Source organism: Spermophilus citellus (genome assembly GCF_964194105.1).
Source record: "Spermophilus citellus genome assembly, chromosome: 18".
NCBI classification, from domain to species: Eukaryota; Metazoa; Chordata; class Mammalia; order Rodentia; family Sciuridae; genus Spermophilus; species Spermophilus citellus.
In genome coordinates this window covers 43,259,330-43,271,529 of record NC_138200.1, presented here as the reverse complement: position 1 = coordinate 43,271,529, position 12,200 = coordinate 43,259,330, and the positions used below count along the sequence as shown (strand labels likewise).

Sequence of the window (12,200 nt, the reverse complement as noted above, 5' to 3'; positions counted from 1 at the left end):
AAACAAACAAAAAAACCCCAAACAAACCAAAAAACCTTTATCTGCTAACTTTATTTTAAAAAATTAATTTAGGTTGGGTATGTTGTAGTGCACATTGATAATCCTAGCAACTGAGGCGGCTAAGGCAGGAGGGTCACAGATTCGATGCCAGCCTCGGCAACTTAGAAAGACCCTCGGTAACTTAACAAAACCCTGAATCAAAAGAGAAAATAAAAAAGGATTGGGGATATAGCTCAATGATAAAGTGCTGCTGGTTTCAATCCCTAGTACCAAAAAACAAACAAACAAAAAACCGAATTCAGTTCAATTTTAAAACCTAAATGCTGCACAAGTCTAGAGAAAGTGAAAGCCCTCCTTCTGCTCTATCTAAGCCCATTCCTTTTCCAGACTTAACCCTTGTTAAGATCTTTATTCCTTTGCTTCCATGACTACTATTATGCATTGACAAATTAGTTTTTCCTTAAGTCTAATCATGGCAAAGTCATAAATACTGTCCTGTGATTTGCTTTTGCCTTTTTTTGTTTGTTTGTTTAAACTTAATACCACAACTTTCTATTCCAGCATATACAGAACTACCTCACTGGTTTAAAGGTGGTACAGAAATCCATACTCTGGTTTATCATGGTTTCTTCCCATCAGGTTATGAAAGTCTGGCTAAATCAACTGATACTGTGGGGATGATGGAAGGGAGTGGGCCAGTTTGATAAAAAGAAACTCCTGGGGAAAGCTTTATCACCTGGGAAAGTGTTTTTTAAACTCCAAACTGCTTGGCTGGGGTTATAGCTTAGTTGGTAGAGCATTTGCTTAGCATATGTGAGGCACTGGCTTCAATCCTCAGCACCATATAAAAATAAATAAATAAATAAATAAAGTTAAAGGGAAAACAACAACAACAAAAACCACTTCCAAACTGCTTCCCCACAGTGAGGGCCCAACTATTCTCAATTTTTGCAAATAGAAGGGATACTACTGGCTTTTCTAATGCTCTACAGTCTTTCTACATCATCAGTATGGAAGGTCATATGAGAACTAGATGAAAAAACAGATGCAATCTAACCAGACACATTAAATCAGAGAAGGCACACCTGAAGAAGGGAGGCAAATCAGATACTAAAAATAACTGGTAATGTTGAGACTGCTGAAGTGAGCTCAAGTTCCAGAAAACAAAGGCTTGAAGGACAGAGGATAGTTCATATTATAAAGTTTCAATTTGTGTCTAATTAACAACAATAAAATACAAAAACAAAACAAAACAAAACATGTTGAGGGTGCCCTTGAAGATGCAGTTTGTTGAAATACAGCTATTTTGGGGGGTGGGAGGGGTACCAGGGATTGAGCCCAGGGGTACTTTAACCACTGAGTCATATCTCCAGGCCATTTAATGTTTTGAGATCAGGGTCTTGCTAAGTTGCTTAGGAACTCGATAAGTTGCTGAGGCTGGCTTTGAACTTGGGATCCTCCTGCCTCAGCCTACTGAGTCATGGGGATTACAGGGTATACCATCTTACAGGGAAAAATGTAATTTTTTTTCAATGTTGGAGACGGAACTCAGGGCCTTGTACTTGGCTAGTGGTTTACCACTGAGCATATTCCCAGCCCCTGATCACAAATCCTAAACTTTACCCAAGAAAACTTTTCCTAAGGCTTAGGTAAACCGAATATAGAATAATTTATGTAGATTCCCATTTAGTATAATTTCATGGTGATTATAAGATACCCAATACATCTTTTTTTTTTTTCTTTTTTAAATCTGACTAACTTTGGAAGAAAAAAAATTAAACGTTTTTTTTTTCCATTTCCAAACTGAGTTCAAGAATATTTTGGGTCAATTTCTTCCAAAAGAGTAATTTTCCTTAAATGATCCAGAAAATGATGTCAATTATAAATCTGTGAGAGAAGAAAAATGTTTTTTTGTTTGTTTGTTTTGGTTTTGTTTGTTTGTTTGTTTGTTTTGCTCTTGAGATAGGGTTTTCACCATGTTGCTCAGGCAGGCCGGAACTCCTAGGCTCAAGAGATATCCCAACCTTAGCCTCTCAAGTAGACACATACCAAAGTGCCTGGCAAAATGCAGTTTTTAAAAAGTTTTCTTTTTTTAAATAAAGGACTAGCTATAAAGACCAGGTAGAAAGAAGAAGTTAATTAAGTGGAAGAAACCATGAGGCATTTCACAGAGGAAAGCCTAAGAAACATAAGAAAAAAAAAAAAAAACAAATTCTTTAAAGAATTTCTGAAAGGAGCATACTGAGACTCCTGAGGATTATAGCGACAGGCAGAGGATGTAAACAAAGTACATCTTTCAGACTTATTCACACTGGAATTCCTGGGCGATATGTATAGCTTGTTATTTGAAAATGTTAGTTATCTTTTCATAGGCAAAAAGGCTATGACTACTGATTGGGTGATAAAGCTAAACAATTATACTTTATGCAATTTTTTTTAACCTCTTTAAAAAAAAAGCCATTATGTGTCCCAGTTTACAAGGACCATTGTCTTAAGACAGGAACAATCAGTTTACAACTTTTGGGCAGGATGCCAGAGGCCACCTACAACATAGTACTCAGGCTTTGGCCCTGTCAGAAAGACCTGGGCACTTGTACTGGCCCTACAATAGCTATTGCTATGCATCCTAATTAATCTGTTAATGCACTTTACAAAACAGAAAAAAGTAATAGTCTTACCTCATAATATAACTCCAAATAGCCAGAATCCAAATTTCTAAGATGTGGCCCAAGTTTGTGTCTTTTAAAAAGCTCCCCAGATGATTCTGATGGCAGCCAGGTCTGGAAATTACTGTTTTAGTATTTACAATAGCATCTGGCACAGCAAGTAGGACCTATTGACTGAATAAAGGAACAAACTGAAGTATTAAAGGTGATTCTTATGGGATCAAAAATGTTGACATCCCTTTCCAGAAAAATGAATTAAGACTATCTTAGAAAGTAGTCCCTTGGAGGTTATCAGTCAAAATAGCAGTTAGAATACATTTATATCTAGTGGTATGTAATTATTAGGATATATATCTAGTGGGATATATACTGCAATGGCCCATGTCTCTAATTCCAGAAACTTGGGAAGCTGAGGCAGGAGGATTGCAAGTTCAAAGTTAGCCTCAGAAACTTAATGAGGCCCTAGGCAACTTAGTGAGACCCTGTCTCAAAATTTAAAAACTTAAAAAAAAAAAAAAAAAAAAAAAAAGGGCTAGGGATGTGGGTAAGTGCCCCTGAGTTCAATCTCTGGTACAACAACAAACATTCTATCTATTAGTGAGATCTACAATTCATATCAACAAAATGAAAAAAATAGCCACCCTATGAAGCAACCCTGCTTGTGGGTGACAGCATCCAAGGTTGAGACTGAAGGAAAATGAGTAAGACTAAAGATTATGTAAAAGCAACATATCTGTAATACCTAAACATTTTACCTTAACTTTGAAGACTACTCAGCATTAGCTCATAAAGCTGATTTTGAGAAAGAAAAAAAAAAGTTGGTCACATAATTTAAAAACACAAAATTATCACATCTGTTGCTAGGACAATTATCAACTGACTCAATGATAATCTTTATCACTGGATATTATTGCTTAGTAGAAAGACTCATCATGTAAATGGTAATACTTAAAATCAGCACTCTTGATAACAATTATGCAAGAACATAATTATAGTCAAACATTTCCTGTGCAAATATGTTTCTCTGAGTTGTGGCATTATTAATTTTGATACCCCTCCTTTTTCTTTGGTAGTGCTGTGGCTCAACCTCATGGTCTCAAGCATGCTAGAGCAAGTGTTCTTCCAGAGCTATACATCAAGCTCCTTCCTTTTTTGGGGGGTGGAGGGAATAACAAAACAAACTATTCTTTCCATTTCTCTTTTATGATTTATTAGATTTTTTATATGTATGTATATAAATTTATTTTTGTGGTGCTAGGGACTGAACCTAGGGGTGTTCTACCACTGAGACACATTCCCAGTCCTTTTTATTTTGAGACAGGGTCTGAGTTGCTGGTCTTGAGCTTGAGATTCTCCTGCCTCAGCCTCCTGAGTTGCTGGGAGGATTATAGGCCTGCACCACCACATCTAGCATATTCTTCTAATATTCTGTATCTTTCAAAGTGCCTCTGATAGAAGAAAAAAAACTTGGGAGTGTCAGTAAATTCAGTATTAAAGCAGTAAGGTTCTGGCACTCACTGTCAGTACAAAACACAGACCTCTACCATCACAGCCAGCTCACCAAGGAGGCATCTGGCCAACTGGTCTAACCCTCTCTAACAAATGGTCCAGGAATCAGTGATTCATCTCTTCAAATATTTGCTTATATTCAGTTGTTAAGCAGAACAGTTTCAGAAAGAATTTTTTTTTCCTGAAAATAAGACTTCAGGATTATGCTGCCAAAAGGGAGAAGCTAGTTAAAGGAATGATCATAAGGAAGAAAAAAAAAAAAAAAAACACACACACACACACACACACAGACAGTGAGCATGCAATTACTATGTTATAATTTTTATCTCATTTCAAAATAGGGTTATGGGATGTGCAGTGTTTTTTCTAATTCCTTCTACTCACCAAAGCTAAATCAAATAGCATGGATAGCAACAATATATTATATGCTGGAAATTTTAATGATTTTTCTCTCATTAGAAAATATTTTTAGACATTTCCCTAAGATAGTGAGAATGTTACAAGTAATAGCTTCTAGTGTCACATTTACTGCCCCCCCCCACTTGAAACTTAATTATGAAAAAGTTTAAACATACAGGAAAGTCAAATAAAATTCACTGTCTTAGCTAGAAGTAGTGGCCCAAACATCCCAGCTACTTTGGAGGCTGAGGCAGGAGGACTGCAAGTCTGAGGTCAGCCTTGGTAACTAAGCAAGAACCTGTCTCAAAAATAAAAACAAATGGGGGGAGGGAAGGAGATGAGGCTCACTGGAAAAGCACCACTGGGTTAAATTCTCCAGTACTGCAATAAATAAATAAATAGATAAACAAATAAATAATCAAACAAACTATGAACAGTGAACATCTCTATACCTACCACCTAGATTCTAATCATTAAAATGTTGTTATACTTGCTTTATCACATATACAATCCATCTCTATATCCATCATCCCTCCATCTAAATTTTTTTTTTATGTATTTCAAAGTAAACTGAAGGCTTTCAAATACTTCCTCCTAAATGATTCGGCATGCATATTCATAGCTGGACTTCAATGTTTTTAGAAGTTAAATTTACATTTGTACACATTTTAAACATATATGCTGAGTCTTGTCAAATGAATACATTCAAACTCTATCAAGGTAGAGAATATATTTGCTTTTATAATATCTTGTGGGATAGCTCAAAGACCATACTTTCCTTACTGAAGATTTAGTTTAAATGGAGGAAAACACAGAAGTTGAAAAAAACTGCACATGCACAGACTTCTTTTTAAACTTCTTTTTGTTGATTATTCTGTAAACAATACAGTATAAAAACTATTTGCATAACACATTTTGTTAGGTATAAGTAATTTAGAGATGATTTAAAGCAAAGGGAATGATGTATGTAGGTTCTATGCAAATATTATAATATTTTACAGAAGGGACTTGAGCATCCATGGATTTTGGTATTTGCAGGGATCCTGGAACCAATCCTCCTTTATTACTGTGGGATTGTTGTATTTGGTTGGAATCTCCCCCAACTCCCACAAAAGGAAAGACAGCCTTTCTAAGGTGTTTTTTTTTTTTTTGGGGGGGGGTGTCACACAGGTACACAAAACTATGTATCTGCAGTGGCACTGAGCACTTGAGGCTTCAGTTACATAGGGCACTATCATCTCCTGGATTGTAACTTTCAAGTAGTCTGGGAGAAGTACAAGATGATTCTGATATTACTCTTAAGCCCTGAGGTTGGTTTAAAAAAGTATGCCTTTCAGAAAAAAACAGGTTATTTTCTTGGTTGAATGGTTAGGGAAAGATTATCTGGGAAAAAAAACTTCACCTAGTGCACACTTGTAATCCCAGCTACTTGGGAGGCTGAGGCAAGGGGATCAGAAGTTTGAAGTCAGCCTGGGCAATTTAGCAAGACCCTGTCTCAAAATAAAATAAAAATGGTTGGAAACATAGCTCAAATAGTAGAGTGGTTAACATGCGCAAGAACTCTAGATTTGATCTCTAGTACTACAAAACACAAAAACAAAAACTTCCCCTAAAATGTTGACAGCTTTTTAACCCAGTAGTAGTGCAATTTAAGACCAGGTGAGACTTATGGCAGAAAGAATTACAGAATATAGCCTGATCTGAAACATAAAAAGCAGAAAGGACAAATCATTTCAGCATTCAAAACAAGTATTAAAAAATAAAATTCAGACCTAGGATAGAGTAAAAAATTTCTAGAAGCAAATACCAGTTTTTTGTTTTTTTTTTTTTTTAATAGTAAATAATCCCTGCTGAAGTTTGAAAGATTGAAAAATCTGCCTTGGATCCAAAAAGGAAATACTACGGAAGAACTGAGGTAAGTGCTAATGATGGCTGCAGGACAGAGAAGAAAAACACATGTAATATTCCATAATCTTTGAGATTCCACCCTTCAAGGAGACCAAATAACAGGAAACCATATAGCCATGTTATTCAAATACATCCAAATTGAAGGCAAGGATTTTTCTATTGAAGAAAAGCAAACAAAATATGTAGCCTGAATGATAGTACTTTCATTAATGATAACCACTTAAAATGGTGTCTCAAAACACTCAACTGCATACTCAATTGGATTCCTATTAGAACCTAATAGGTAGTCAGTACATATTTTAAGTTAATTTCTCCTAAAATCTGTAAAAAAGTAAGCATTTCCAAAATATCTACCGCTTTAAAAAATGGGCACACCAATGTGTATTCAATGTGTATACACCAGACACCAAACAAAGATGAAAAGAGGTATCTCAAGCTCTTGGCAAAGGGAGCTGGGGTTAGGGACAAAGGATATAGCTCCCTACCCAAAGCCTGTGGATTAGACATTGGGTCCACTAGAAGGAAGCCTCTGGACCCAAAAATTTTCCAATAAAAGAACTTGATCATATTGAAACATCTCTGTAGAAGCAAGTTTTTAAATGACTATATAAATTAGCATTAACAAGGGGAATAGAGAACTTACATTTGCATCACAACACTCATTTCTTAAATAATATGCCAAAATACTATTGTATAAATATCTCCACTAACATAGTAAAAGATTAACCCAAACTCCATAAATTAACTTGATAAAATAAAGCTAAATAGTAATTCTTATGAGAAACAAAACAAGAATTCACAATATAAGGAATTATCATAGAAAACCAAAATAATTTTGAGACAATACTGATGATGTATCCCAAACTAAGCACCCTTCCTGGATACTGCAGAAATCCCCATTCCACATATGACATGTGAGAAGTTGTATCAGTGCCAAGTTTCCCAGGGCAGACTACCTGGGATAAAAAGGTATTAATGACCATAGTAAATTCTAATTGTTTTAGTTTTAGGTTATAAATACTATGTTTTAGTTATCCTTAGTAATTCACTTGGTATGTTATTAATAAGTAGCTCAGACACAGGCAAGGGTGAACAATCATGAATAAGAACAGAAAAAAAAGGAGTTGTCACCAGGTGTGGTGATGCATACCTGTAATTCTAACTTCTTGAGAAGATAAGGCAGGAGGACTGCAAATTAGAGGCCACCCTGGGCAATTTAGTAAGATCCTGTGTCAAAATAAAACAAGGTAGGGGATGTAGCAAAGTGGTACAGCAGCTGCCTAGCATGTGCAAGGCTGAGTTCAATTCCCAGCACTGCCAAAGAAAAGTAGGGGGGAAAAAGAGCTGCATTTCCCATGAGAAGGGGTGGGGTAGGAGTCATATTTTGAGAATCACTGCACTAAGTGAACAAAGAAGGAAATGTGGAGGGGTAAGAAAAAACTAACACTGAAACATTAAACTATGAGGTAATGCTATATTTGCTGAGTAAAGTATTTCAAACCTCCTATTTGAGGTGTACAGGGTTCATGAAATTATGCCAGAAACTGTAATTTTAAGCAATAGAAAAGCAACACATAGAGTTCATTCTTTAACAAACTTGAATGCATCTCAATTCTATTCTTAATTCTCAAAAGCTCAGAAAACAGAGAAAGGGGAATACTTTTAAAGAACTCACTACTAAAGGTAACTTTGCCTGATTTAACCTTGAATATACCTTATTTTTATCTATAGTTACTGTTTTACATATTTAACCAGCAACTCTCCCTTTGGGGAAGGATACTAAGAGCAAAATATAATAAATCTGTATATTTTTCTAGTCATAAAGGTCAGCAAGAAAACTTCTTCAAAACTGACTTACTGAATAAATAATAGAAAAAATATTCATTCTTTTGTAATCCTAAAAGTAAAAGTTTCCTCCTAAAAGTTATGGCCCAAGTTTTGGCACTTACTACTTCTTGAATATTTTGTTTTCCAAATTTCTAATTTGAATACCATGAAAAAATTTACCCACATTCAATAGTAAATGGTAAATGTCTTGAAAATGCCAAAAGCATCAGGCTCATTTGCACAGGCCTGTAATCCCAGCACTAGACGGGCTAACACAGGAGAATCACAAGTTTGAGGTCAGCCTGAGAAATTCAAAGAGATCCTGTTTCAAAATTTAAAAAAATAAAAAGGGGTGGGGATGTAGTACCCTGGGCTTAATCCCCAGGACTGGGGAGGAGGAGGGAAAAAAAAAAAAAAAAAAAGCAAAAGCTTGAAGAGACACTAAATACATAGTTTACTATCTCCAAATAGCTCTTCTAAAATAGATTACTGGTTTTACTGTGCTTCTCATCTGTGATGCCCATTGACTTTCCATTTACTTTTGGAACCCTGAAATTATCACATTTTTCTTCATAAGGATCCCACCACAAAATACAGAAAATTTGCCAGATGTGGTGGTACATTCCTGTAATCCCAGCAACTAGAGAGATTGAGGCAGGAAGATTACAAGTTTTGAGGGCAGCCTCAGCAACTCAGCGTCCCAAAATTAAAAAAAAAAAAAAAAAAAAAGATGGGGAGTGGGTGCTGGAGATGTAATGTAGCTCAGTGGTAGAGTGCTGCTGAGTTTAATCCTCAGTACTGCAAAATAACACCAAAAAAACAAAACCAGAAAATTTACAATTTAAAGTTGTATAATAGTCATTATTATCTTCAAAAATTCCTAATAATTTCTCCAAACTACACAGATCTTAAAGGTATTAAAGAAAGTTGTTGTAAAGGATGTAACGTGACTTCCCATCTCATTCTAACAAATGACATCATTATTGGGGAAAATATATACAATTCTTGATGGAGTGGACTCACCTCATGAGTTGAAAGAGATTGTAGTAAATGCACATCAGGAACACACAACAATTTCCATTGTTAAACTCTTACCAAAGCATAGGTTAGAGCTGTTGGGTTTCCCCCTTAGTCATTACAAAATAACACACTATTATACAGTATGCTAAGTTTTAATTCCCCTTGACACTTGCTAAATAATTATTTTGCTGACAAAGCAGGAAAAACGTCCAGATAGGATAAGCTAGAACACTTCCTATAATCGATACCTTAAAAATATCATTGAGTACAGACAAAAAAAAATGGAAGGGGTTGTGAAAAAGCAAAATAACGGGACATAGAGACATTGAACACCAAATATCCTAAAAAAATAAAATAAAAAACAACAATGACCCATGGAATATAGTATCAGAAAAGCAGGAAATCCAGATCAGTTTAAAAACAAAAAACAAAATAAAAACCCTACTTCAAAAATCACAACTAAATTACCCAATATTTGGAAAATCAGCGCGAACATATGCCACTAACTGAACATTCATGAAGTGTCACACATGGACACAAGTATCTTTTTTTAAAATTTTTTTCTAGTTGTAGATGGACACAATATATTTATTTTTATTTACTCATTTTTATATAGTGCTGAGGATTAAACCCAGGGCTTCATGCCTGTGAGGCAAGTGCTCTACCACTGAGCTACAACCCCAGCCCTTGGACACAAGTATCTTATAACCTCTTAGAAGGATCTAAAGATATCATCCCAGGAATGTAAACTTTATATAAAGTGAAAACTTAAGAGAACGTTTATGGAAAAGAATGTTAAAAAGTGTTTTCATATATAAATCATACCTGATTTATATATATATAAATTTCATATATAAAACATATCTGAGAGCGGAAGCATGGTATTCACTAATTCTAGACATCCTAAGGCTGTAAATATATACATATATACATACATATATATATATATATATATATATATATATATATATGAAAAAGGGGGAGGTTTACAAAACTGAGATCAAATTACTTGGAGGAAAATTTCAGTAGGAAATTCCTGTATGAAAAGATTATATTATAGTCTTACTCCTGCCAGCATCATCATAAATTCAAAGTAAATTAAAACTCAGAGCAAAAACGGGAAATCCCTCCACCCTCATGGTAGCAAGGTTTGAAACCAAAGGTTTAGATTATAATGTGACCTAAGAAGGTGGGAACCTTGGAGTTTTCAGTGCATTCGGGCTCCCAGCACTCAATAGGTGATGGACCTCTGACATTTGCTTTCTGCTCTACAGTTTGGAAAGGACCTTCACTTTTATTCCTCAAGAGCAACCTGTTTGGTGGTAGGATTACAGTACCTTACTTTCACACACAGCCTGAGTTTGTAAAATACTTTCACATACTGAGTTGGCTATTTTACACTAGAAACTCAAGGAGATTCAGTAACTCCACTGAAGAAGGACAAGCAGATGGTAAGTGAAGGACCTGTAAACTACGAGACTACTCAGTCAATAGTAGACACTTCCAACCCTTGAAAGTACAAAGTACAACACTCCAGGGGGAGCAACCTCACTCAACTCTACCAGATAGAAGCTCTGAGTCTCGGTTAAATATCTCTGCCTCTGTTTCCGTCTCCCTCCCCCCAAAACAGGGAAAGGAGGCAACAGGCAGGGACAAATGTCTAATCTGGGGCCATGCAGGAGATGTTGCTGAAATGGACTCTCCCCACCCCATCCTGGCACTAAGCCCAGAAGCAGCTGAATCCTGTGTCTGGGACACCTGGTCGGCCTCCAGAGAGGGCAGACCTCCGGCCATTCCCATTTCCTCCGCTATTCCCCCACTCAGGCTTTCCAATGAGTGGAGCTGTCTGGTTCCCAGAACCTCCCAGAAATCCCCTCTCCCCAAGGTCCCTACCCTTTCAGCCCGGGCCTCGGGAGCAGGAGAATCCGCTAAGTCTGGCTCCTACCTACTCGCCTCTCTCTCAATGGGGGCTCTCGATCCCGGGGCGTTTCTAAATGTCCCGGGTGGGGGGGAGCTCTGCCTCCCACAGGAACCGCAAACTCCACAAAGGGAAATCCTCCTCCCCAAACGTCCTCCCCTCTACCCCAGGCACCGCTGAGAAGCACTACTCAATACCAGAAGCCTCCCCGGGGGATACCTGCCTCTCACCTGGGCCTGGTTAGCCGCAGCGTCCTCCGAAAGGTGACCCCCCCAAAAACCTCCTCCAGTCAAGATCCCAGCGCCCCCCAAGGGGGAACACCCTCCTCCAGGAACCTCTTCAGGCGCCTTCGGCGCAGGCCTTGGTGGAGAACCTCCAAGCTGCTTCCCGGGCTCTGCCCAACATCACCCCTTACCGGGCCCCTTTGAGGAGCCTGCCGGAGCCCCAGTCCTGTCTCTCCGTCCCAGGCTCGAGCGACTGTTGCCCACCCTCATAGACGGGTTCAGCCCTCGGACTCCCTTCCCTTCCGTACCCCCGTCCCCAGGGGGGTTCCCGGAGCAGCGCGGCCCGGACGCAGCACTGACTTTCTCCAGCTCCTGGGGCCACAGGAGGAATGGGACAGGGGTAGCAGCACGACTCCTTTGTGACAGGTCCAAGAGAGCGGTAAAGATGGACGCGAGGCCACGGCGCTGCCATTACGCGCAGGGCCCACCCCCGCTTCGTACCGCCCTGACCCTCCCTCAGTCCCCTAGGAAACGCCCCTTCCTAGGTGGCAATCCCTCTCCCTAACAGCCAATTATCTTTCAAGGATGGTGTCACGTGAGATCTCAGCCAGGCCCGCCCCTCAGGCGTAAACTGCCCAATCCCCTTGCTGAGGAGTGACTGGCCCAATCAAGTCTCTCCGGTTCGCTTTTGGGGCACCGGATTTCCACCGTGCTCTTAGGAAGGAAGAG

The 12,200-nt window shown here is 38.2% G+C and overlaps 1 protein-coding gene across 10 annotated transcripts in view; it reads right to left on the bottom strand.

The window, feature by feature from the left end:
* RSPRY1 (ring finger and SPRY domain containing 1) overlaps nucleotides 1-11,983 on the bottom strand; it is a 43,975-nt gene extending 31,992 nt beyond the window's left edge. Inside the window, exons 1-3 of one of the 10 annotated variants that reach the window (XM_081274180.1) lie at nucleotides 11,780-11,983; nucleotides 7,633-7,709; nucleotides 2,679-2,840 (exon numbers count right to left, since the gene is read on the bottom strand). The gene's annotated coding sequence lies outside the window, so the exon portion shown is untranslated. The other 9 variants (XM_081274183.1, XM_081274181.1, XM_081274182.1 and 6 more) reach the window with 9 other exon arrangements.
* Between the last annotated feature and the right edge of the window lie 217 nt (nucleotides 11,984-12,200).